The sequence below is a fragment of the Herpailurus yagouaroundi genome, unplaced genomic scaffold, assembly GCF_014898765.1.
Source record: "Herpailurus yagouaroundi ecotype Mexico unplaced genomic scaffold, PumYag 28, whole genome shotgun sequence".
Lineage (NCBI taxonomy): Eukaryota > Metazoa > Chordata > Mammalia > Carnivora > Felidae > Herpailurus > Herpailurus yagouaroundi.
Genome location: NW_024412376.1, coordinates 67,509,708 through 67,537,352, shown reverse-complemented (window position 1 = coordinate 67,537,352; position 27,645 = coordinate 67,509,708). Strand labels below are relative to the sequence as shown.

At 36.9% G+C, this 27,645-nt stretch overlaps 1 long non-coding RNA gene across 2 annotated transcripts; it reads right to left on the bottom strand.

Moving 5' to 3' along the window:
• Positions 1 to 365: 365 nt before the first annotated feature.
• On the bottom strand, positions 366 to 27,546 carry LOC121030566 (uncharacterized). Of its 2 annotated transcripts, XR_005790295.1 has the most exons (4): positions 27,434 to 27,546; positions 22,327 to 22,431; positions 1,285 to 1,370; positions 385 to 411 (listed from the first exon to the last, which is right to left on the bottom strand). It is a non-coding gene; the product is annotated as an uncharacterized LOC121030566 (long non-coding RNA). The 2 variants fall into 2 exon arrangements; XR_005790296.1 differs by lacking the exon at positions 1,285 to 1,370 and having other exon boundaries at positions 366 to 411.
• Between the last annotated feature and the right edge of the window lie 99 nt (positions 27,547 to 27,645).

Sequence of the window (27,645 nt, the reverse complement as noted above, 5' to 3'; positions counted from 1 at the left end):
ATATATATAACATTTTTAGAAACATTTTTGACAAGCTGTCAGATATTTTAGTAGAGATATTTAACTATGATTAAAGGATATTATTTAAAATATTAATAATGAAAATCATATTATTCCTAAAATATTAATGGGTCATAGAAAAAGGTGATTATATTGAACACTTACTTTCTTTTTAAACCAAGAGAAACATCCATGAAAACTTCTAAATGAGATTGGGCTATTGAAAAGTAATGCCCTGGGGCACCTGGGTGGCTCAGTCGGTTAAGCGTCGACTTCAGCTCAGGTCACGATCCGTGAGTTCGAGCCCCGCGTCGGGCTCTGGGCTAATGGCTCAGAGCCTGGAGCCTGCTTCCGATTCTGTGTCTTCCTCTCTCTCTGCCCCTACCCCGTTCATGCTCTGTCTCTCTCTGTCTCAAAAATAAATAAACATTAAAAAAATAAAAAGAAAAGTAATGCCCTTTGAGTATTTCAGTCCACTGACTTCAATCTTTGATTAATTCAAACTATTAATTAATCAATTAATTATTCACACTATTGATTAATTAAGTATGGTATTGATAGAAATGACATAATACATAAGAGACATTATTAAAGAGCCTAAGATTAATACCAAAAACACCAAAGCTATTGAATAACGCAGTGTGTTAAGCATGACAGAGCAGAGTCTGCAAGCTATAATTTGTAGTATATTGTTCACACAAGAAGTAATGATGGGGGGGGGATTCTATTGATGAATAACTGTCTTAGTCAGATGAATAACTGACCTAGTCAGAAGTCATGTGCAATGAGGTAATACTATAAGAACAAAACAAACTGATGCATTTTAAACTATTGCCTGATAAATTACATGGAAACCTAACAGAAGGCAAACTTTTGACAGAGTATCTTTGTATTTCCTAGATTTACAGAGCAATTCTCTTTGAATATTAAATAACCACATTTTTCAAAGTTGTACTCCTTTCTTAGACTGATTGCTGGAGGCAAATTTCAGATTACTTTCTAACACTTCTACTGGAGGAATGTATTTAAAGCAAAGAATTTATACTAATCAAATATCCATCTGTCTTCTACATAAGGTCATTCAAACCTTCCAGAATCTGTTTTAAAACATGTACATCCTTTTACTGGGAACATTAATTATTCCTCCTCCAAATTAGGACAAACATGCTAATTATCCAGGAGTCAAATGGGTCTCAAATACACAGATTTCATATTCCACTATCATTAAAAGCCCATGAAATGTCCCTCTCATTTTATTTCATTATTCTTTCCCCTTTGTCTTACTCATTCTCATTTACATTGTCCTTCCCATCAGCGATGTCCACACCAGCATACTCAGTATATGGCCTTAGGCATCTGAAAATATATCCCTGAGAAATCATAGATGGTTTTCTATGTGTATATGTGTTTTGAATGTACATAAATTGTTTTTCCCTACAGAATTCATAATTGTATTTCTAAGATCTATTCCCTTTGCTATATATAAAGATGGTTAATTACTTTTTATGGCTGTATTGTATTCCATTGCATGTACACACAACACATCGTGATTATCCATTTCTCTAGGGACAGAGAGTAAGGCTTCCTGTAACTTCTTGCTAATACAAATAATGCTCTGCATAAATATCCCCTTAAAGACTTGTACACAGTATAAACCCAGATGGGGGAATGATACATATATAGAAAATACTGATAATTAATTTCACTAAATAGTAAAAGTTTATTCTCCCACAAATAGTGAATGAGATTTCTCATTTCGGCTCCTTCTAGTCAGCACTTGGTATTAGCTGACTTTTTAAATTTTTACCATTTCTATGTTGCTTTATTTTGAATTTCTCTGATTTCAAGTGAAGTTAAGCATTTCTTCACATACATATTGGCTATTTAGGGTTACTCTTCCATGAATTATCTATTTTTATTCCTTGTCCAATTTTTGTTTATTTCCTTGCAGATGTGAATGGGTCCTTGGTATATTCTGTTAATCACTTTTCAGTTTTACATTTTGAAAACATCTTCTAATCTGCCACCAGTCTGTTATGTTTATCTATCATGTTTTCTTTGTATAGAAATAACTAATATGATCACATCCATTGATCTCCACCACCTACCCTTAAGTTCTGTACATTTTAAATCTTATTTGGGGTGCCTGGGTGGCTCAGGCAGTTGAGTGTCTGACTTCGACTCAGGTCATAATCTCACGGTTCATGAGTTTGAGCCCCATGTTGGGCTCTGTGCTGACAGCTCGGAGCCCAAAGCCTGCTTCAGATTCTGTGTTTCCCTCTCTCTCTTCCCTTCCCCTGCTCGTGCTCTGTTTCTGTCTCTCTTTCTTTCAAAATAATATAGGGGTGCCTGGGTGGCTCAGTTGGTTAAGCATCTGACTTCAGCTCCGGTCATGATTTCATGATCTCATGGTTCATGGGTTCGAGCCCCATGTCAGTCTCTGTGCTGACAGCTCAGAGCCTGGAGCCTACTTTGGATTCTGTGTCTCCTTTCTCTCTCTCTCTCTCTCTCTCTCTCTCTCTCTCTCTGCCCCTCCCCCCATTCATGCTCTGTCTCTCTCTCTCTCCTTAAAAATAAACACTAAAAATAACAAACATTAAAAAAATTTTTAAATGTTTTAAATTTTATTTAAACATCCTTTCCCACCCCAAGTTTACAAAGATAGTTCACAATGATATATTTTAATAACTGTATATGTTACCTCTTATAGTTCGGTTTTTAATCTATTTGGAGTTCATTTTTTAATTTGTTGTGAGGGTGGAATGTAAATTTACTTTCCCTATCTACTGAACCATATACTAAATAATCCCTCTTTCCCCTCTGATTTGTAATGCTAATTTCTGCTATATTACACATTCTCATATATAACATGGGCTTGTTCGTTTTTGTTTTTGTTTTTTTATTGTTGCATCAATTTTTATCTGTGCCTATACCAGAACCATCCGGTTTTCATTGCTGTGCTTTTATAAAATGTCTTAATACATCCAATAGGACAATTTCTCTTTGTTTGGCCCATTATCCTTCCAGTTCCTATTGGTCCAGTTCCTGAAATTTTCACTAAAACTGCATTGAATTTATAGATGAACTTATGGAGAATGGTATTTTCACAGTGTTAATTTTTTCCTACCCAAGAACTTGGCATTCTTCTCTTTTTACCTAGATCTTGTTTTATGTCACTTAATACAGCTTGAAAAGGTCTTTGCGAAGTGCATTCTTTATTAGGTTATATCCTATGTACTTAGCAGTTTTTGTTGTGATTGTGAGTGAAGTCATTTTCCATACTAATTTCTAGGTCGTTGCTGCTGACATTAAACAATGTTTGAACGCTTACATGAAACTTAAATATATATAAAATATTTATAAAGTTTCTTATCTAGTACTTAGTATTCACTATTATTATAGTTGTTGTTGCCTATTATTGGTCTTGCATCTCCACAGTATTTCTGAACTCTCCTATTAGTTCCAGTAGTTTGTCTATTGATTCAACAGGGTCTTCTCATAGAAGATCTAATAATCTGCAAACAGGGACCGTTATCCATTCCATTCAATGCTTATACCTCCTATTTTTTCTTTTCTTGTTTTATTAAGAACCCCTTACTAAACTGAATGGCATCTGTGCTAACAAGGCTTTCTTTCCTGTTCCTAATCATAATGTGTCACATATTTGCCCCACTACATTTGCCAGCTTTTTGCTAAAAGCTTTTATCAAATTAAAGAAATCATCTTTTAGGGGCACCTGGGTGGCGCAGTCGGTTAAGCATCCGACTTCAGCCAGGTCACGATCTCGCGGTCCAGGAGTTCGAGCCCCGCGTCAGGCTCTGGGCTGATGGCCCAGAGCCTGGAGCCTGTTTCCGATTCTGTGTCTCCCTCTCTCTCTGCCCCTCCCCCGTTCATGCTCTGTCTCTCTCTGTCCCAAAAATAAATAAACGTTGAAAAAAAAATTTTTTTTTAAAAATCATCTTTTATTTCTATTTTTTCTAACACTTTAAAAATGTCATAAATGGATGTTAAACTTTATCAAATGCCTTTTCTGTATATATTCAGGTAATTTTGTTCCTCTTTAGGGCATTAATGTGCTAAAAGATATCTTTTCTGGTGATGACCTTCCTTACATTTCTGAAGTGAAACTTATATTACCATGTTTTGTTTATTAAAACATCATTGAACTCAGCTAATATGTATTCAGGATCTCACATTGTATGCATAAGGGAAATGGGCTAATAATATATTTCTTGTATTGTCCTCACCACTGTTGGTCTGAAGATTATAATTAATGAAATAATTAATTTGAATTGAGACTCAAAATGAGTTGCACAGCTTTTCCATGTTTTTTTCTGGAATACTTCATATCAGCTGGAATTATCTTTACCTAGAGAGTTTTAAAGAACTCAAAACTTTAAAACTATCTGAGCCTGTGGAATAATTTTTTCAAACTCATTCTAACCCCTTTGTAACATGTAGAAACTCAAAGTAAAATCTACATATTTCAGATTCCCTGGCAGTTAGGATTTCTCAATGTGATTTAAGTTCTGACAGTAAGATTCATGTGGGAAATTCTGATTCAAGATTGGGTCATGTGAAAACAGGGTACAGTGCATTCATTTTTATGGTACAGATCGTGGAGGTAGAGGTGTTAGACTAAAGCCAGTAGTGCTGGCAGCAAATTCCTGATCAGAGTAGTCATCATGGTTCTTTTAGTTACCAAGTTCTGCTGGGTTTTTGAGATCATTCTTGAAAGTTCAGCCAGAGTCTATTATGTCCGTCTTTCCAATAATTCTGTGGTTTATATACATTCCTTAATAAACCCTTTTCAGATTATATTAGAGTGGATTTGCTTAGCTAAAATTAAGAACCTTAACCATAATTTTAAAAAAAGAACCTTGACCATAAAAATTGCACTTAGACTGGAGGCCTGGTGAATGATTAAAAATCTCTTTCGTGGTTAATGGGTGATCCAAGTTTTCTATTTCTTCTCAGGCAAAGTTTACTGGGAAATTAATTTTTTTCGTTTAGATTTTCTTTCTTTTTGTGTTTTTTTTTTTAATATTTTATATTTAAGTAATCTCCACACCCAACATGGGGCTCAAACTCATAACCCCAGGATCAAAAGTCACAGGTTCCACCAACTGAGTCAGCCAGGTGCCACTCATTTAGATTTTCAATATTATTGCTATACAGTTCATAGTTTTCTGCTATTTCTAAAATCTCTATTTTTCTACAGTTGATTTTCTTTTTTGGAGTCAAGTTTTAACTTACAGTTGCTTTCCCCTTCCCCTTCCCCTTACTTTTCCCCTTCCCCTTCCCTTCCCTTTCCTTTCCTTTCCAAGTTTATTTATTTGGGGGGTGGGCAGAGTGAGGGAGAGAGAGAGAATCCCAAGCAGGCTCCACACTGTCAGCACAGAGCTCAACATGGGTAATCTATCTCACAAACTATGAGACCACAACCTGAGCAGAAATCAAGAGTCAGACGCTTAACCAACTGAGACACCCAGGCACCCTTAACTTAGTCTCTTTTATTTCATTAATCACCTTTATCAGATATTTTATTTTTTTGTTTGTGTTTTGTAAAATTTTTTTTTGAGTAAACTCTACCCCCAACATGGAGCTTGAACTCATGACCCCAAATTCAAGAGTCCTATGCTCTCCTGACTGAGCCAGCCAGGCACCCTGATGTTTTACTTTTTAAAATCTCTTTAAAGAAATAAGGTTTTGATTGTTAATCATCTCTATTGATTTCTTTCTTTCCTACTGACTTTCCCTTATTTGCATTATCTTTTCCCTTCTGACTTGTATATGTTCATTCCACTGTTTCCTTTTCTAGTTCTTTGGGTTTAATGCATGCTTTATTTTCCTCAATCTTTCTTTTTTTTCTGATAAGTGTATTTAAAGTCAGTCATTCAGCTTAAAGAATTTCCTGATTTCCCTTATAATTTTTTCCTCTTCTTTTTAATCCAAGGGTTGTTAGTTATTTTTAGTTTCTAGACTTATGGGATTTTTTATCCAGCCACTTTTTTTAGTGTTTAGTTTTAAATTGTTAAATGATGAAAGAACATAATCTACATTACATGGATTTTTTGAAATACATAGAGCTTTCTTTATGACTTAATTTTTGGTTAATTTTTGTGGATATTCTATCGGTGTTTGAAAACGCAGCTGATCCTTGAACAATGCAGGGGTTAGAAGCATTGACCCTTCATGCAATCAAAAATCTGCATTTAGGGGCACCTGGCTGGCTCAATAAAAAGAGCATGTGACTTCTGATCTCGGGGTCATGAGTTCAAGCCCCATGTAGAGATTACTAAAAATAATAAATAAATAAACTTCTAAAAATCCATATACAAATTCTGACTCCCTAAAAACTCAATAGCCTACTATTGTCCTGAAGTCTGACTGATAACAGTCAATAAACACATTTTATATGTTATATTTATTATATATTGTATTCTTACAATAAAAGTAAGCTATAAAAAATGTTACTAAGAAAATCATAAGGAAAATAAAATGTATAGTACTTTACATGTTGTTTTGAAAAAATTCACTTATAAGTGGAACTGTGCAGGTCAGACCTGTGTGGCATGGGTCAACTGTAATATATGTTGTCTGTTGAGTGTAAGATTCTATATCTTCATTACTTCATTAAAATTTATTAATGTTATAATTTTATATAATTTTGATTTCATTGTTGGCTTGTTCTATTAGTTTTTAGAGGGATGACTCAAAACCTCCAGCTTCAATTGACTTACCGATTTCTCCCATACTTTTTTATATATTTCAAACGTACATTGTTCCTAATACATTCATATCATTATTTTATTGCTATATTGCTGTTTAGGGGGAGCCTGAGTGGCTCAGTTGGTTAAGCATCCAACTCTTGATTTCAGCTCAGGTCATGAGATTGAGCCCTGCGTCGGGCTCTACACTGACAGCATGGACCCTGCTTGGAATTCTCTCTCTCACTCTCTCTCTTTCTCTGCCCCTCCCCTACCTCTCTCTCTCACAGTAAATAAATAAGCTTTAAAAATTTATTTTTAACTTTAATTTTATTTATCCTTTTATTTTACAGAGAGGGAGAGCACAAGCTGGGGAGAGGGGCAGAGGGAGAGAGAAAGAATATTAAGCAGACTCCATGCTCGGTGCAAAACCTGACATGGGGGCTTGATTCCACAACCCCAGGATCATGACCTCAGCCAAAATCAAGAGTCAGAGGCTCAACTGAGCCACCCAGGCACCCCCGAAAATTATTTTTAACTTCAAATTCTATTTTGCTATCATGGATTTTTTTTTAAAGGGGATTGGTTCTTATATGTCTGCTACATCTTTTTCTATCCTTTAACACATGATCTTCATAAATATATTTGAGGTAGGTTACTGAAATTTTTCCCCCCACAAAAAGTCACAGGGTGGCTCAGTCAGTTGAGCATACAACGTCAGTCTAGGTCATGATCTCGTGGTTTGTGGGTTCAAGCTCCATGTTGGGCTTTGTGCTGACAGTGCAGAGCCTGCTTCCAATTCTCTGTCGCCCTCTCTCTCTGCCCATCCCCTGCTCACATGTGCGTGCGTGCTCTCTCTCTCTCTCTCTCTAAGATAATAATAATAATAATAATAATAATAATAATAATAAAATAAACGTTAAAAAAAAAAGAAAGGACGCCTGGGTGGATCAGTCAGCTAAGCATCTGACTTCAGCTCAGGTCTTATCTCATGGTTTGTGTGTTTGAGCCCCATATCAGGCTCTGTGCTGACAGCTCAGAGCCTGGAGCCTACTTCATATTCTTTGTCTCCCTCTCTCTCTGCCTCTACCTCGCTCTCGCTCTCCCACTCTCTCTCAAAAATAAACATTAAAAAAAAAAAAAAAAGAAAAGGTAAATGGGCAAAAGGGGTAGTTAATAGTACCTTGGGCTGTGGCCAACTAATCTTTGACAAAGCAGGAAAGAATATCCAATGGAATAAAGACAGTCTCTTCAGCAAGTGTTGCTGGGAAAACTGGACAGAGACATGCAGAAAAATGAACCTGGACCACTTTATTACACCATACACAAAAATAAACTCAAAATGGATGAGAGACCTAAATGTAAGACAGGAAGCCATCAAAATCCTCAAGGAGAAAACAGGCAAAAACCTCTTTGACCTTGGCCACAGTAACTCTTACTCAACACTTCCCGAAGGCAAGGGAAACAAAAGCAAAAATGAACTATTGGGACCTCGTCAAAATAAAAAGCTTCTGTACAGAGAAGTAAATAATCAGCAAAACTAAAAGGCAACCAACAGAATGGGAGAAGATATTTGCAAAGACATAACAGATACAGGGTTAGTATCCAAAATCTATAAAGAATTTATCAAACTCAACACCCAAAACACAATTCAGTGAAGAAATGGGCAAAAGACGTGAATAGACACTTCTCTAAGAAGACATCCAGATGGCCAACCGACACATGAAAAAATTTTCAACATCACTCATCATCAGTGAAATACAAATCAAAACCACAATGAGATAACCACCTTCACCTGTCAGAATGGCTAACATTAACGACTCAGGCAACAACAGATGTTGGCGAGGATGCAGAGAGAGAGGATCTCTTTTTCACTGCTGGTGGAAATGCAAACTGGTGCAGCCACTCTGGAAAACAGTATGGAGGTTCCTCAAAAAACTAAAAATAGAACTACCCTATGACCCAGCAATTGCACTACTAGGCATTTATCCAAGGAATACCGGTGTGTTGTTTCAAAGGGGCACATGCACCCCAATGTTTATAGAAGCACTATCAACAATAGCCAAAGTATGGAAAGAGCCCACATGTCCATTGACAGGTGAATAGATAAAGAAGATGTGGAGTATTACTCGGCAATCAAAAAGAATGGAGTCTTGCCATTTGCAACTATGTGGATAGAACTAGAGGGTATTATTTTAAGCAAAATTAGTCAGAGACAGACAAATATATTACTTCACTCATATGAGGACTTCAAGATACAAAACAGATGAACATAAGGGAAGGAATGCAAAAAGAATATAAAAACAGGGAGGGGGACAAAACATGAGACTCTTAAATATAGAGAACAAACAGAGGGTTGCTGGAGGGGCTGTAGGAGGGGGGATGGGCTAAGTGGGTAAGGGGCATTAAGGAATCTATGCCTGAAATCATTGTTGCACTATATGCTAACTAACTTGGATGTAAATTAAAAAATAAGTTAATTAAGAAAAATAGTACCTTGGGCTGTCTGTTTTTAGAACACTTACATAGGTCTTACTCAGCTCAATAATGCTTTGTCTAGGGAATTTTTGGTTCTTTCTTTTCCAGTTGTACTTGGCCAAGCACTAAGATTGGAACAGAAAACATCTTGTTTTGTCCATGTTGACAATGATATCTCAGTATCTACAGAATAATGGGAAACCATTAGAACTCTCCTTTTGGACTGAACCAAATAACACACCTAAAAGGACTCAGTCACAAAGCTGATCTGGTTCACTATGAGCAGAAGGTAAGGGCATAATTTCTCATCACAGCTTTGGAAATTTGCCTAAGAGTTGGTCACTGTGACCAACCTCTACCATCAACTCCTATCATCTGGAAACTGTATTCCGGGGAACTTCTTTCAAGTTTCCCAGTCATCTTCATCAAAAGGATGTTAAACAGACAACTATGCCACTGAGCCAATCTTAATGAAAAACTTAAGCAGGTCTGAAAGCTAGTCAGATGTCATATATCAACTGGAGTTAACAGAGGCATTGTAATCCAGGTCATATGTCCAACACTGGAAGAATTAGAGGTACTTTCATCTATGTCAGCAATGTTATCTATGTACACAGTCTTTCTAATGATATTCCTTGGCAGCTTGAGACTTCATTATTCCCTAGGATATTTAGATGAAAGTCCCTCATGCTCCTATTGATAGCATCTTTCCTTATTCCTCTTGATGACATTCTTTTGATTTTGTTAGACTTTGGCTCTAGTGCATGTGGCTTCCCTGAAGTCTGCAGCACTGATAGGGAAGGATTGGAAATGGTGCATAGTGAGCTTGTTGCTGTTGTAAGATCTATCCTTGATCACACTGAGAACTGGAGTTAGCTAGAAGACCTCTGAATGGCCAGTCAGTAATGAGATGGGAGAGGGAGCTCCCCTTTTAGCAGTTTTGGCTTTGACAGCAAGGGGCATGCTCGGTCTGACAATTACTGTATTTAAATTCCTTCTCAGTGCCAATTTGTCATCAGCTTGCAATCTCCTATTTTTGTGTTTTTTTTGTTTTTATTCTTTTTGTTTTGTTCTTTTTGAATGCATACATGCATGTGCTCTAGAGGGGGAGAGGGGCAGAGGGACAAGGAGAGAGAATCTTAAGCAGGCTCCATGCTCAGCACAGAGTCTGATTCAGGGTTTGATTTCACAACTGTGAGATCATAACCTGAACTGAAATCAAGAGTTGGAAGCTTAACCAACAGAGCCACCTAGGCACCCTGTCAATCTCTTGTTCATAACACTGTCTCTTTTTATTCAGGCAGTCCCAATAGTTTTATTGATGTGTTCAACAGACTTTGAGGTACTTTTCCATGTAAATCATTGTTTCTCAGAGTTTGAAGGCCTTATATATACCAATTGATGTGCTTCTAGGAGTGGGAGCTCTGAAGAGAACTTTTCTGATGTAGAGCTCAACCTCAATATTGAGGTTTCCAGAAAGCTTTGGTAATCATCTTGACAACAAATATGGTTAAATTGAGCTTGACAGCAAATATAGTTAAATCGAGCTGTAGGTTCCAAATGCTCAGTAAAGGTGCAGAGAAGTGCTGTGTACTCTAGTGGGGATACAAAGCTCACCCATGTGCCTCTCTGGGAAAGAAAAGAGTCTCTTTTAGGAAATGTGTTTCATAAATTGTTGTATTTTTTAATCCAATTTGAGAATTTCTGTCTTATAATCTGTGCATTTAACCCACTGATATTAATTGAAATTACTGTGATTGAAATCTTTTGACACACCTTATTTACTGTTTTGCAATTACCATATTCTTTTCTTCCTTTTCTACTTCCCATAGGATAATGCAAAGATTATCTTATCTTTCCATAGGATAATGCAAAGATTATTATCTTCTGCTGATTGGAAAGTTACATATTGTGTTATTTTTGTTTCTTTGATCTCTTCCTAAAACTCACATGGTTAGACTCAAATTTCCCTACCAATTAATTAAGCTTACCAATATGTATGTCTTGTCCCAAACAAGATGAAACCTTAAATTAGCATATGTCCATTTATTTCTGTTCTGCCTCAGCCCTTCACTTGGCCACATTGGTGTCATCTAGGATTTTTGTTCAAAATTGATATGGATATATTTAAAATTTTTCTTTCCCATTCTTTTTTCTTGAATCAATGCTTAATTAACTGTTCACCTTTTAAAAAAGTATTTTGCTGTTGGGGCATGTGGGTGGCTCAGTTGGTTAAGCAGCAGACACTTGATTTTGGCTCAGGTCACACATCATGGGATTGAGCCTCACAATTCCCTCTCCCTCTCTCTCTGCCCCTCCCCCACGTGCTCTCATTCTCTCTTTCTCTCAAAATAAATATTTTTTATTTATTTATTTTTTTTCAACGTTTATTTATTTTTTGGGACAGAGAGAGACAGAGTATGAACGGGGGAGGGGCAGAGAGAGAGGGAGACACAGAATTGGAAACAGGCTCCAGGCTCCGAGCCATCAGCCCAGAGCCTGACGCGGGGCTCGAACTCACGAACCGCGAGATCGTGACCTGGCTGAAGTCGGACGCTTAACCGACTGCGCCACCCAGGCGCCCCTCAAAATAAATATTAAGAAAATATTTTGTTGTTTTCTTTAGGATTTATTTCTCTCTTGATTCCTCCAGGAGTACTTTCAAGAAAGATTTTTGAGTGATGAACTGTTTGTCTCCTGGTACTGTTAAGCTCTCACATGTGAATGTAGTTTATCTAGAAGTAAAAATCTAAGTTAAAATTTATCTTGCTAAAATCCTTTGAAATTAGTACTCCATTATTTTCTTGCATCAAGGTCCTGGGCAGTACTCTTTCCTGAAACTGTTTCCTTCAGCTTCAATTATCTAGCCAAAGAGTTGAGGTGAAGGGAATGGAGGGGAAGAATAAATGCTCAGAACATGGCCACCCTGCCTGCATTTGTTGCTATATGCTACCATGTCATTGCCCTGGCTGGCACTGAGCTGATGCCACTGTTTTTCTGCCCTGCAGAGGCACTGAGATGGGAAATGATTGGCCAGAACAATGTAGGAGAGGGAAAACGGCAACTCTTCCTCCAACCAAACCTCTATTCCTGATGCCTAGCCCTTTTCACCTATAAGCTGTCATTCCTTGCTATCACTTCCTTCCTTTCACTCCTCTCTCTCCTCTCCCAGACACACACATGCTTTTGTATTTCAAAACAGGTACATACAGCCTTAGAATAAATTTTTTTTTTTTTTAATATCCTCAGATGATTCTGAGACACTGAGAGGTATTTAAATGTTTGGAGCACAGATTAAGTTTATTTGCTCATGATTGAGCAGGCAATAATTGGACAAGAGAAAATGAGAGAAAGCAGCCACAGGAATATCTGAGACTGAGAAAGAATGAAATAAACAGCGAGAACAAGGCGGACCAAAAATCTGAGTAGGAAGCTTCCCAGAATGAGGTCCAAAGCATGTACCTGTTGTGCATTCACCATTTATCTTTATTATGAAAGTAGGTGGACTTGCTGGGTCTATGTCCATGAAGAACTGTAAAATCAACTGGATGGTCTAGCTACTTTTGATAGCTATTCTCTGGCTCAAATATAAGGTCTTTAAATCATCAGAGAACATGATCCAATCTTTAACCCTTTAACTAGATTTTAACTAGATTACTAGATTGAAAAGATGGATTGAAACTAGATTGAAACTCTCAACATGGAGAATGGAATACAGCCTTTTTGAGGAGTATGTCTGTCCTAATGGCATAGATGGATGAGGAGCAAGGTGTGTCTTTAAATCAAGGAAGAACAAATGATCAGAGATTTTGTAATAGAGGACCCAGGAAGCCATTATTATCAGGAACAGAGGAGGGAAGCTGCTAAGAGGGGACTAATAAGACTTAGAAGGTGAAAAGATCTACAAGATATACTGGGTGCTTCTTGGTTCTGAAAAATCTAGAAGCTAGGTTCCCATGATTCTGCTGATAGGATTTAATCAGAGCATTATTCCATTTTTACTATTACTGTGACTGTATCTAGCCACTGTCATTGTTCTACTCTCTCCCTTCCCCCACCAATCTCCTTATATCTTTCAGTTTGGAGATATTTACAGAATTTCACAGACTAAATTAGTTACCATTTTATGATGATATCTAACTATCTATTTATCCAAGTTTCTATCTACATAGAGACTGTCTTATTATTTTTTCTACCCTTGAGAAAATTCACCAAAAATAAATATTTTTATTTATTATTTTGAGACAGAAAGAAAGGAAGGAAGGGGTAGAGAGGGAGAAAGAGAATCCCAAACAGGCTTTGCACCATCAGCATAGAGCCCAACATGGGGCTGGATTTCATGAAATGTGAGATTATGACCTGAGACAAAAACAAGAGTGGAACACCCAACTGACTGAACCACCTAGGCACCCCCTAAATAAATATCTCTTAAAAGTAAAAGAATATTCAGTGATGAAAAGTAGCTAAATAAAGATAAAGGGGAAAAAATGTCCTTATCACATCACACTGCAGTGGTATACTGAAGGTGGCACAATCTCTGTAAGTTTTTTCAAGCCACTCCCCATTTTCTTTAATGTGAAAAATTCATTACTATGGTTTTAGATTTCACATAGCAACTAGGCTTTGAGAGATTACCCATGTCAAGTCTCCATGCAATACAAAGAAGAACATCCATAATTATCTGAAAAGAATATTAAAGTTTTAAAGGCTTAAATTTCTTTCCAAATATCTGCATGAGGCCAGATTTTCTTCATATAATTCAACTAAAACAAACATACCACAGCAAAATGGATGCAGAAAAAATACGAGAATCCAACCAACCTTTAATCCAGACATTAAGCAGATTTGGAAAAAATGTAAACAATGCCACTCTTCAAATTTTTTTTTTGTTTTGGAAAATAGTTATTTTTCATAAAAATTACTTATGCTAATATAAAATGGGATAGTTATTTTTAGATGAGTAAGTAAATATCTTAAATTTTTCTCAGTTTTACTTTCTAATGTTGTAAATAATGATTAATATAATCTTCACAAACATATATTGAGCTCTTTGAGGTCCCCAGTTTTTAAGAATGTAAAGGGGTCCTTGACCAAAATGTTTGAGAACTACTTAATTATTTCATTCCTTTTGAATTGCAATTGAGGAACCTGGAATACAAAATGGTTAGATGACTTGATCCAAGTTACAGAGCTAGGTCATTTACATGGTTTTAAATATTTGTTAACATTTATATGTGTACGTGTGTGTGTGTATGTGTGTGTGTGTGTGTGTGTGTGTGTGTGTGTGTGTGTGTTTGTATATATATACATTTTTTAACTGTTTATTTATTTACTTAGAAAGAGTGTGTGCACAAGCTGGGGAGAGGCAGAGAGGGAGGGAGAGACTCCCAACAGGCCCCACTCAGAGCAGAGCCTAAAGCCGGACTTGATCCCACAACCCTGAGATTGTGACCTGAGCCAAAATCAAGAGTCAGACACCTAACTGACTGAGCCACCCAGGCACCCCTGACATTTTTTGTATTTTTATATTTTTATAAATATTTTTACAACTATTTCACAAAATACATTTTTTATTTAGCTTAATTCTCTCTTCCACAATAGTGCTCCTAGTTATAGTAAGATAAGCATAAGGCTCTTCTGACATTTTTTAACTCTTTCAAAAATTCCATAAAAGGCACCTTATGAAACTATGTATTTGAAGTTCCAGTTTGTTTGAAGAAGATTAATAGTATCATATTTTCAGAATCAGAGTTACATCTTGGAAAAGTTGACAATTCTTTTTCCAGTTCTATTATTTTGCTGAGTTCCACAGGATCTCAAGTAAATGAGTACTAAAAATATCAGGAAGTTTTTTAAATTTCAAATAAGGAATGTGTCTGCAAAGTTCTATTTATATATTCATATACATACAAAACCGTATATAAGTTTATGAGGCATATTTCATTGATTTTTCTACTAAAGTTTTGAGCCTATCCTGAGTTATCTAAGAGTCCTATTCTAAAAACACAATTAAAAATTATTTGAGACAATTTTTCAGTCTAGCTAAATTCCAAATTTATCTTCATTTTAACCACAACACAATCCCCAAAATTAATTTGTCACATGCAGTATAATCCCTCTAGTATCTCTAAGAATGTGGCATCCTTCATGGCATGGTCTTTTGATACCATCAAATAATAAATGTGTGCTCCACACTAATAGAGACACAAAATCACACAGTACTTGCAATAAATAGAAACTGTAACATAGCATCTTGATGAGGTAAGCTTGTGTTATATTCTTCTAACAGAACAAGAAACTAAGCTATAAAGGCCTGTTCAGACTTGCCTAGGGTAAATCATAGAATTACTGGTGAAGCCAAAGGATAGGAATTTCTACAGTTTTTGGAGCTTGTGACAACACAATGATGGTATTCTCTCTTATAGTTAGAATCAAGATATAGTTGAGATAATATTTTGCTCTACGTTATATCTGTGCACTTCACTCAACAACAAATAAAGGACATGACTTGGTGGCAGCATGAGTTGGATTTATCAGAAATCAGAACTCACTTTTCTTTATTCTCCTAATTAATTAGCAATATTATAAATAGTCCCTTCTGAGGACATATTGACTCAACTAGCAGTTGAATAGTCCAAAGGCAATTTGCTTTTTGGAAAAGAAATGGAAGTGTTCAACATTTAATAAATATTAATTGAGTGACCCCTATGTGTTAGGTATTTGAGATGTGATGAATATGATAGGCAAGGCCTCTGCTCTGGTAGATTACCTCTGAATGGGGGAAAAGTAAACATAACTTCAGCCAGTAAAGTACAAGATAATAAAACAGAGTGATGACACAAAATGACAAGAGAAAAGCAAACTTCTTTATATAGGGCCATCAGTGAAGGTGTCTTATAGCAGCTAACCTCTGAACTGTGGAGTGACTTGAATGAGGAGAAGCAAGGCCTACAAACAGTGGTGGAGGCAAGGCCAAAAGTGTGAAGGAGCTTGTTGGTGTTTGAGAGGCACACAAAAGGGAGCATGCGTGTAGTTTACAGCACCAAGGTGAGATGAAGGGAGGTCAGAAGTTAGTGCCCAGGATGAGGTCAGAGAGGCTAGGCAGGCCAGATGTGGCAGGTTCTCATAGGCTGTGGTAGAGTTCAGATTTTGTTCTTTGTTCTAAGCCTAATGGAAAACTTTGAAGGATTTTAAGTTAACGAGCTACATAGTATAATTTATAGTTTTAAATTAAGGGCAGGGGAGCACCTGGCTGGTTCAGTCAGTGGAGTGTGTGACTCTGGATCTCGGGATTGTGAGTTTGAGCCCCATATTGGGTGTAGAGGTTATTTAAAAAAATAAAATCTTTTAAATAAGTAAATAAATAAATAAATGGGAGGAAGAAGGAAGGGGAACCAGTTAAGTGAATGATGATGGTGATCTGAACCTGAGAGACAGCTGTAAAAATGGAGAAAAGTAGATACATTTAGGTTCTATTTTAGAAGTGCTTCTTACAGGAAATAATGTTTGCACACGGGAGGTGAAGGAAAGAGTGAATGTATTTATTTCTACACATAAAATGTTAACTACTACTTTACACCGAAAGTACAACCCATAAAAACAAAACTTAGATTTTATCAAAATTAAAACCTTCACTCTGTAAAAGGCTCTGTTATGAGAGGAAAAATAAAGTATAAATTGGTAAAAAATATTTGAAAGCCATATATCTGACAAAAGACTGATACCTAGAATAGATACAGAACTCCCAAAACTGAACAGTAAAAAACAAACAATCCAGTTAGTACATGGGCAAGAGACATGAGGAGTCATTTCACCAAAAAAGATACACAGATGGCAAATAATCATGTGACGTTCAACATCATTACTCACAAAGGAAATGCAAATTAAAACCACTGTATGTGTATGTGTGTGGGTGTCTCGGGACGGGTAAAATAATAAATAGTGACACTGTCAAATGCCAGCAAGGATGTGGAGAAACTGGAGTACTCATACAATTCTGGTGGGAATATAAACTGATACAGATGCTCTGGAAAACAGTTTGGCAGTTTCTTTAAAAATTAAACATGCAACTACCATACAATGCAGTAACTGCACTCCAGGCATTTATCACAAAGAAATGAAGACACGCATTCATATAAAAACCTCATATGAATGTTTATAGTCACTTTTTCTTTTATTTTTTTATTTTATTTATTTATTTTTTTTAATTTTTTTTTTCAACGTTTATTTATTTTTGGGACAGAGAGAGACAGAGCATGAACGGGGGAGGGGCAGAGAGAGAGGGAGACACAGAATCGGAAACAGGCTCCAGGCTCTGAGCCATCAGCCCAGAGCCCGACGCGGGGCTCGAACTCCCGGACCGCGAGATCGTGACCTGGCTGAAGTCGGACGCTTAACCGGGCGCCACCCAGGCGCCCCAGTCACTTTTTCTTTTAAAGTTTACTTATTATTTATTTTTGAAAGAGAGAAATCATGTGTGCGCAAGCAGGAGAGGGACAGAGAGAAAAAGAATCCCAAGTAGGCTCCACAATGTCAGCATGGAGCCCAATGTGGGGCTCAAACTCACAAACCATGAGATCATGACCTAAGCTGAAATCAAAAGTCAGACGCTTAACCAACTGAGCCATCCGGGTGCACCCCCTCATCATCGTTTTAATGCACAATAACAAAAACTGGAAACAAACTATATGTCCTTCATCAATCATATCATCAGACATGTTACTGCACATGAATGATTAAACAGATTACGGTATATCCAATTCATGGAATACTACTCAGCAATAAAAAAGGAACACACTGTTGACACACACAACAATCTGGATGAATCTCCAGAGAATCATGTTGAGTGTAAAAAGATAATCTCAAAAGGTTACACACTGTACTATTCCACTTATATAATATTCTTGAAATGACAAAATGATAGAAATGGATAACAGATTAGTGGTTTCCAGGGGTTGAGGAGAAGGTGTGAGTGGGAGAGAAGTGAGTATTGCTATAAAGGAACAACATGAGGGGCCCTGTGATGATGGAAATGCTCTGTCAATGTCAACATCCTGGTTGTGGTACTATATTACAGTTTTGAAAAATGTTACCTCTGGGGGGAAATTGATAAAGGATCACTGGATCTCTCTGTATTATTTCTTACAACTGCATGAGAATCTATAACTATCTCAAAATCAAAGTGTTTAATATATATAAAAAGTTTAATTTACATACACAGAAGGACATCTTCCACTTAATGTAAAACAGGACTTGTGGAAGTTTTGGCTAAGACCCCAAAAGAGTAAATACTACATTCCAAAGTGAAGATCATAACCACCCTGTAAAGATTTGTACGAAAAAGTTGAGGATAATTGGATGTAAGACTCTGAATGACTTCACCCACTTCAAAGGTCTCAAATGACTGAGAATTAAAGATTGGAGGAGAAGGTTTTCAAGAATCACTGTTGTTATGCTGTGATAGCATCCTTCCTCTCAAGAAGAGAAGTAGATGGTAGTCCCTCTTCATCCTAAATGAAGAGAGAAGCTTTAAGGAGGCCATTAGCAGAACTTGAGGTCTGGGGGACATGGGTGTGTTTACTTCCCATTTGCAAAATCCAGAAAGCTAGAGAATAGCTGGGTAGTCCTCAGAGGCCAGAGACATGCAGGGGTAACATGGCTGTTGTGGAGTGGTAACTCTGTAACAGGATTTCTGCTTTTCCTGAATCCCAGCAATAAAATCCTATTCTCAGAGTCTGTTGGGGCAAACAATGTGATTTCCCAGTGAACCAAATGTGTACCACTCACTTAAGAAAGCCAGCATGGAGTTTTCTTAGGTCCTGCTCACACATGGCTAAGATGGGTAAATAGTTCTCTGCAAAAAGGGGGAGCCTGGGTGGCTCAGTCGATTAAGCATCCGACTCTTGATCTCAGCTCAGGTCATGATCTCACGGGTTTGTGAGTTCGAGCCCCACATTGAGCTACACGCTGTCAGTGCAGAGCCTGCTTGGGATTCTCTCTCTCCCTCTCTCTCTGTCCCTCCCTTGATCACTCTCTCTCTCAGAATAAATAAATAAACTTAAAAAAAAATAGTCTTCTGCAAAAAGAAGCTAAGTAAATAAATAAAGCCAAGGACCAGAAGGACAACATGCATTAGCTCTTGTTATCAGAACCCACAGGGAGAGTGGAGTGGGTCTTGGAAGAACCCATGAAAATGCTCATGAGAACAAGAGTCTATTTTAAACATCTGCCAAGTCCAGAAAGTGGCAATGCTAGATCAAGAAGACAGTACTAGTTTAGTAGGAAATTTTCCTGTAAGCTGCTTCCAATAAAACTCCTCTGTCCCCACACTACAACCTTGGGAGGGCCTGTAGGCCTAACCAAGATGGAGTTGGAGTATCCTTGTGGAGAAAGAGAAGCAGCAGACTATACTTTCCTTTCTCTACCTCATGGACTGATAGCTTTAGGCCTGCAACTCGCCTGGAGGTGGGCAAGGAGAGAAGCCTTAAACTCAAAAGTCAGAATTAAATTTTGACCTTATACTGTTATTGTTAAATGGAGACTGAAGCTTTAACATATAACTCTTCCTAATACCTAAGAATGACCAGAAAAAAACATGAAAACTGCTTAAATTTTCATCCAGGGATAGGGGAAGAACCAGCCTCCCGCAAAGGCTAGCAGAAGAAAATAATTAATTTGTTTGATGAATGAATCCTTATTCAGTATTCTAAATACAAAAGTACTATTCCTATACATTTTAACAATTTTTCTTCCAAATTGTCCTATTACCACATATACATATGTGCATATATGTGTGTACACATGAGTACAGAATTATGTACTTTTTCCTCCTACTATGAATATCTGTTTTCAGCAAAAACCAATCTAGACTTAGAAATAGATGTGGGAGAGTTGCTTCTTCATAATATGATTTCCAGTTTTTCTGAATTATTTGACTTACTCAACAGTAAATACAGTACTACAAAAGTGAAACGGTACATTTTGGCTTGAGATAAGTCTTACCATATGCAAGGTTCAGTTTTTAGAAGAATAGCAAACCATTTTAGTTAAAAATTTAAATTAGAAAATAGCTACTATCCAGGGTGAGAAAATGTCCATGTTTTTCCCCTGAGTAAAGATTTTCAAATTTTTGTGGCCAATGGCCAAAGCTCTATTTCTTTGCTAAATTTCACCAGGATCAACATGCTTTGATTTATTGTACATGTGACCCATAAATGGATGGGAGAAAAACATTAGAGATAATTCAAATCAGAGTGAATTCTGAATAACCAATGACTGGCCAGTAAACACTAATTCTGCACATTCCTAGGTCATCTGACATAAATGCCCAGAGGAGAATCCTGGGAATGGAGAATGAAGGGTGACTCTAACAATTTCTTTTTGATGCACTCCTTTATAATATGAAACAGATTTAGCATGTTAGCCATCATTTGCTTTCAATATCTTCATTAGGATTGCCTTTTAATATTCATTTGAAACAATTCTTTGCAATTCAGAAATTTAATTCTAAATATTATAAAAACTACAGTATTTGCATTGGCTACAAAAATATGTCACATGCTTTAAAGAATGTATACCACTAAATCTATTTTTACGGTGTTTAGTATAAAGTTACAAAAATAATTTTTAGTATTTTTCTAATCCAAATTTCTACACTAGTACCTTTCTTTATAATAATAATTTTTTTAACATTTATTTATTATTGAAAGACAGAGAGACACAGAGAGTGAGCAGGGGAGGGGTAGAGAAAGGGGGAGACACAGAATCTGAAGCAGGCTCCAGGTTCTGAGCTGTCCGCACAGAGCCCGATGTGGGGCTTGAACTCACAGACTGCAAGATCATGACCTGAGCCGAAGTCGGTCGCTCAACCAACTGAGCCACCCAGGCGCCCCAATAATAATTTTCTTTAATGGTATAAAGTTCAATAGTACTTTGTAAATTCTGAGAAGAGATCTTCTACCTTTTCTTTTTTTAGTTATAAAATAATAGAAATATCTCAAATCCCAAATAGATCATGAAAAATATAATCAGTATTTCATGATAATATTATACCGTTAATCTCTCTTTTTATGTGGGTATTATTTTTGATTCATCACAGAGTACATTTTCTCTTTCTAATTGTTTTCACCATTTCAAATTCTGGAGGGAGAGAATACTCAATTTCAAAGTAAGAATTAAGTTGTAAAAACAAACAAATTAAAAACAGCATAAGTCTATTAATTTGAATGAGCTACATCATAAAATTTCATATTCTTTTAAGAACCACAGAATAAGAATATGATGTGTTTGTTTCATAAACAATTTCATCTATGTAAATAATTTTATAGTAATCTTCTTAGAGAAAAATTGTACATGCTCTTATATATATTTCACTTAGACAAGTGTTTAACTCAACATTTTCTATAATACTAACAGATACAGCGACCTATTAAAGAAAATAAATTATAAAAGAGGTAAATTAGGAAAAAACTACTTTAATTACAAAGGGATATTTACTTACTTAGTCTTCTATCTCACAGATCTTTAAAATAGTTGTAATTTTAGTGTATTTAAATAAGAATTGATTTACAGGAAATGTTTCAGAAAATGTGCACAAATAATAAAAACTTTTATAGAAAGTAGTGTTCTATATGCATTCCTTCCTAATTATAAGTAGTTTTAAAGCCTCTTTCTTTTCTTGATACTTTAAATGCTTTAAAATGTAATGAGCATTAAAAAAAACCTATTGCAATACTATGTAGAGTGAATTAAAAAGAATTTCTAGGATTAGTCCACTTGTTGGAAGAGCATTTCCCTTCATTTGGATTTTGTTGTATTTACCTCTGATACAGTTATTTTGGTCACAGCAATAAATAAAGTATAATTGGTATCAAAGATATATATGCAACACTGTCAAAACTCTGAGTCTTTCCTTTATCTTGTCTTTTTCCCTTTTCCATTAATCAATTTAGAGAAAAAGAAATATTTTCCACATTTTACCTTTCGGTTTGCTCTTTACTTGCCTATTTTTGTCTTTTAGTACCTAATGGATTCAATTTATGACTGCCTTCCTTTCCCCTTCTCATACAACATTGGCTTATGCTCTACAGTTCTATGTTGTTATTTTTCTAAGTTTCTCCTAGTTGTCATGGGGAATTACCTTGATGCAATGGTGGCCTCCAAGTACACTGCAAGCCAAGCTATCCCAGGGGTCACAGAACAGACAGGCTCAAAGACCAAATGGAGATTCTCAAATCACGCATCCCTTTAAAGCAAACAGGAAAGAGATGGGGTAAGTTACCACACTTAGGTTGCAAGTGGGAAGGACTACACTCCATGAATCCCAAGTTATTCAATGTTTATATGTGTACGCTCTCCCTGTGTGTGTGTGCATGCATGCTGTATCAGCCTTCCTCACTGATGAGCTGGGGACAGACTGACATTTAGGCAGGGAGGTCAACAGAGAGAAGGTGCGTGGGGCCAGTGATAGACACTTGTTCTGTAGAAAAGCAGTGACAAATATTCTTGTCCATAGCTGCAGTTTGCCAGTTAGCCTGCCAACAGTTATAGGTATCATTAGCAATTCTTAGGCAGAGTACATTTGGGTCCAGAATATAACCATGGATGGACCACGTAAGGGTAACACTGATGAGGGATAGAAGCAGAAAAATGTTCACCTTTAGCCCAGATGGCTAACCTATAGGCTGCATAATTTCGATAAGGATCAAATACATGCTGGTTGATACATCCTTAAAGGGTCTCATGACTACCTGTAAATCTTACCCATAGTTAATATTGAACTGAATGATAAGTACCACAGAAATCTTGCAAGAGCAATTTTATGATTCAAAATTTGAAGACATTTTATGATCCAATATGCTCTGCAAGTGCCCCCACCCCTTGAGCACTAAGCATATAACCACCAGCTTCATACAGCAAAAATGCAGCTCTTTCTGCCCACAGGTCCTATCCCAAAGCTACTTAAATTAGAGACTGTAAAACGTCTTAAAAATTCTTTCTGGACCATGATGCTCAACGATCCCACAACAACATGGCTGTCAGCCTAGAGATGGCATGATCATAATTTGGTCTTTCCATCCCTTTCTATCTATAAATAACACTTTTGCTTGTTCCATCATATAGTCATTTAGTCTATTTAGCTTTACATCTATCAGTTACTTAATATCTATTTTTAGCACATCTTATGAATCCTGCCTATGTCTCACGACTACTTGCTTATTATCTATACTTACCACATCCTATGGGATTCATCCATTCCATTCTGTGCTCTCTAGCAGAACTGATTTTCTCCAATAACACAGCAAATTAACATTACAATAACCAAAATTTAAATAGTTTTCTTCATCTATTCAGTGAAATGTATTGACATTATAAAGTCTGTATTATTTTACTCTTTTCACCTTGCCTTTTCTCATTTTCCTGTCAGTTTTGGTCATTTTGACCAAACAATTGGGTGTTTTGTGCAAATTCCCCAAATAAATCAAGCTTATTCAATTCTCCATACATTTCCATTTGATAATGACATATAGTTTCTGAAATGTATCTCTTCTTACGTTATACTCCAGGAAATCAATGCTTTAAGATGTTTTTATGTAATCACAATACTCTTTAAAAAAATCTATTGACAAGTGATAAGAAAAACAATCTTCACTCCTGTTTCTTACGTAGTCCATGTATGTGACAAACAAGGCTTGTAAAATATTCTCTTGTGCCACAGATGCACTGGATCTTAGCAACTGAGTACAAAAAAATACACAGACTTGGAAAGTTTCTGCACCTAATGGCAATGAATGAATTTCCAACAATGATGTAGACACAGAATGCTAACTGGCAGTCTCCTATCCCTCCCTAACACAGCTACTCACAACCAATCTATCCAACAAAGCTCGGGTAAGTTAGAGAGAGTTAGCCCTAATCAACAGGTTCATCAATAAGCATCTATTGAGTGTGTTCTTTACAAGGCACCGGGAGAAAGCAGAAGTTATCACCAGATTCTGACATTCATTTTACCGTTAGTGCTTTTCTAAGAAGTTCTACTTACCAAATATTGCAGTTTTTAAAAAGTCATTTTGGAGCCTCTCTCTTTAATTTAGGAGAATTTTTCTCTTATTCAATTATAAATTCATAAAAAGGACAAGAAAGAGGCATGTTTGGGGAAAAAAGACAAAACTTTATATGCCTGAAAGACTGGGTTCATACAAGAGAACAGAATGAAGCTGGGCAGGGTGGCAGAGGATTGCTTAGCATGTTATGTCAAGTGGTTTAGATTTTGAACCCCTTGAACCTAAACCTGTGCTGTCCAGTATGGTAGTCATAGTCAAATATGATTAATTAAACTTAGTCAAAATCAAATAAAAAGTCAGTATCTTGGGTACACTAGCCAGGTTTTAAATGCTCAGTGGATACATATGGCTAGCAGCAACTAAATTGGTTATGAGGTCAAATATGATTAATTAAACTTAATTAGTCAAAATCAAATAAAAAGTCAGTATCTTGAGTACACTAGCTAGGTTTCAAATGCTCAGTGGATGAATATGGCTAGTAGCAACTAAATTGGTTACGAGGTAGCATATTTCTATTATTATAGAAAGTTCTATTGGACAAGTGCTGCCCTAGACATTGAGGAAACATGTAAAAATTTTGAGCAGAGTTGGAAATGATAAAATCATAGTTTTCCAAAAATCTCTGGGAAGAATTTGATAAACTGGAAAATGGTAGGGCAATTAGGATATGAACCAGGACATATATTATTCATAGGTTGTGGTTGACTATTATGTGTGTTGGTGTTAGGGCTGGCGTCAGGGAGAATGCTACAGTCACAGAGTAGATATGGAGGGTAAAGGAGAGGCACAGTGCTTCTTATTAGGGAAAATGGGTGGAGATGTGTATACAAACATACATATATATATATATATATTTTTTTTTTTTTTGAGAGGACAGGGGTGGATGATGAATTTAGGCTATATCCCTGTGAAGTTTGAGATTGTGAAGGACATCCTAGTAAGATATACAATAGGACGTTGGATATACAGGTTTTGAAGATTCATTCTCAAGGAGTTTAGGAGGATATACATAAATTGTCACATCGATTTCTCATTACTTCCTTAAAATAAGTATCTAGAAGTAATTTTTTTTCAAAAAGTATAAATTATATGTGGAGACTTTCCAAATTTCTTCTTCCTCCTTTCCCCACAACACACACTCCCTGGAGACCTTTAGGTTGCCGTGATGAACAGATATTACTGATAGGCATGTACAGTACTCTACGGGTGAGCTGATGTGGTCTGGAGTTTTAAAGTTCATTGGTAGGGAGAAAGATTTCAGAGTCATATCCCTTTATTTGTAAAAACTACAACAATCCTCCACTGGATTCCAACGGCTGTGTAAATACTATAAAGTAGAACATATTTGCATCTTTATAAGTCTGAGTGCCAGGCAAGAATACAGAAATCATTCTTAAAATTCTAAACAGACAGCATTTGCTATGGGGAAGCGTTAACATGGGAGCTGAAGGCTAGAAGAGCAAAAAGGGGAAAGTGAGATTAAATTAGAAATTCTTAACTGCTGCAAGTGGCTACCACTTCTAAAGCTGGTAGAACAGAGGGTGGGGGTGGTGTTATCAAAGTAGAAAGCAAACTCAGCGCTGGGGATGCCACATGAGGATGGGAAAAGGGAAGACAGACCCACCAAGGAGGGGCTGCTACAATTGGCTCTGGGACTTTTTAAGGGCACAGATATTCCCCTGGAGACCAGAAGCAGAGAGTGAGAGGAAATGAAGAATAACAGCTTTCCGTGTTCCACCTTTTGCTTTTCTGCCTATGCTTCCTCTTGGAAGAATCTTACAGAAAACCATTCGACAAGGTTGAGAAATGTAGTTTGCAGACTCACACTCAGGTCAACTATGATCACAGAGCAGAGTTTAGGTGCATACGGGGCTCAAGGACCACAGGCAAATGACCTACCCTGCACTTTGCCAGAAAAAAAAAAAATAGTAAATTCTACAAAAACAAACAAACAGCAACAACAACAAAACAGACTTATTTGGTTTCTAGTCTTTGATAGACTTTACAGACTCTAGGGTCTATCACAGTTAAGTGCAACTTAAAATAGTAAATATGGATAAATATTTGAATGAACAGATGCCTATTCCTATCCTGTTAAATAATTCAAATCAGTACTCAAATGATTGGCAGGAGATGCAACTGATTTTAAAGAAACACTTTCATTCATATGTACAAATTAGTACTGTCTTTTAAAGTACTGGCCACTGGAAAGTTAATATACTTTCAAACAATGTTGCTATTACCCAAGGGATTTTCAGAACACGTCTGAAATTGCCATTCAGAGCTAGTTCTTGAGAAACACAGGATAATTAGTAGAATCTAGTCCTGCCCACTTTTGGCCTCGTCTGAGTCACCTGGTTCTAATCTGGAGGATTTAATAAATTTCCAAAAGAAAACTCACTCTCACAGAATAAAGACTTGTTACTAATGGTGGTAAGTACTTGCCACCATTTCCAATTAAACTTGAGGCAACATGATGTCTTAGTCTACTTCTGCTGTTTTGAATTTGGAATAAGACGACAAATGTGGTGGATAATAATAGTAATAATTTAAGACATTGGCCTTTGTTGCTGTTCTACGGAGAATCCCCACTGTGCCCTGCCCACCCTCACCCTCCCTAATTCCAGTAGGGTGTTTCTATATCCCAGGGTTATTTCCAGCTAAGACAAATGTATAAGCACAAAAGTGGTCCCCTAGTCTCTGACGTCTAGGACATGAACCAAGACCACATTTTACTATGCTCCACCTACTTCCCTAAAGGGAAGAAACCATATAGTTTTCCACACGCAGTATCCATACGGCATTATGATGAAATAGGAAACTTCTCAAGAGCTAGTGAGGTAAGGATCACAGGTGGTTCCCAGCTTGAAGGGAAACATAATAATAAAAATCTTAAAACATCTCCATGGTGCTACGTGCCAGGCCCTTTTTATTCTTTCAATCTTCACAGTTTTGTGAGATAGGCATTTATTATTCCCATTTGGCAAATGACAAAGCTGGGACTCAGGAGGCGATTAACTAGACAAGGCTATTCTCTTAGTAAAGGATCGTCCAGGGTTCAAACTTCGCACTCTGCTTCGAGTTTGTGCTTCCAGTGAAAAACTGCTATCTGGCAATTTTTAAACCGTCAGTACTGGCAACTGGAGAATTAATGGAAAAAATAATTAACAAAACGCCCCACACCTCGTAAACAGTGCTGATACACCACAGAAGAGAACGCAAGCGCGAGGTGGGCTGATGGGCCCACACGGTACCACCTCAGAGAGACGCGGTGCCTGACCGCCGAGTGTCTTCCGAGACTCCTCCGCCGCCACAACACGGCTCATTGGACCCCTTCCTGGCGGCGCCAAATCGCGGCCGTCAAGAAAGAGGTGGGACTTCCGGCTAAGTCGAGC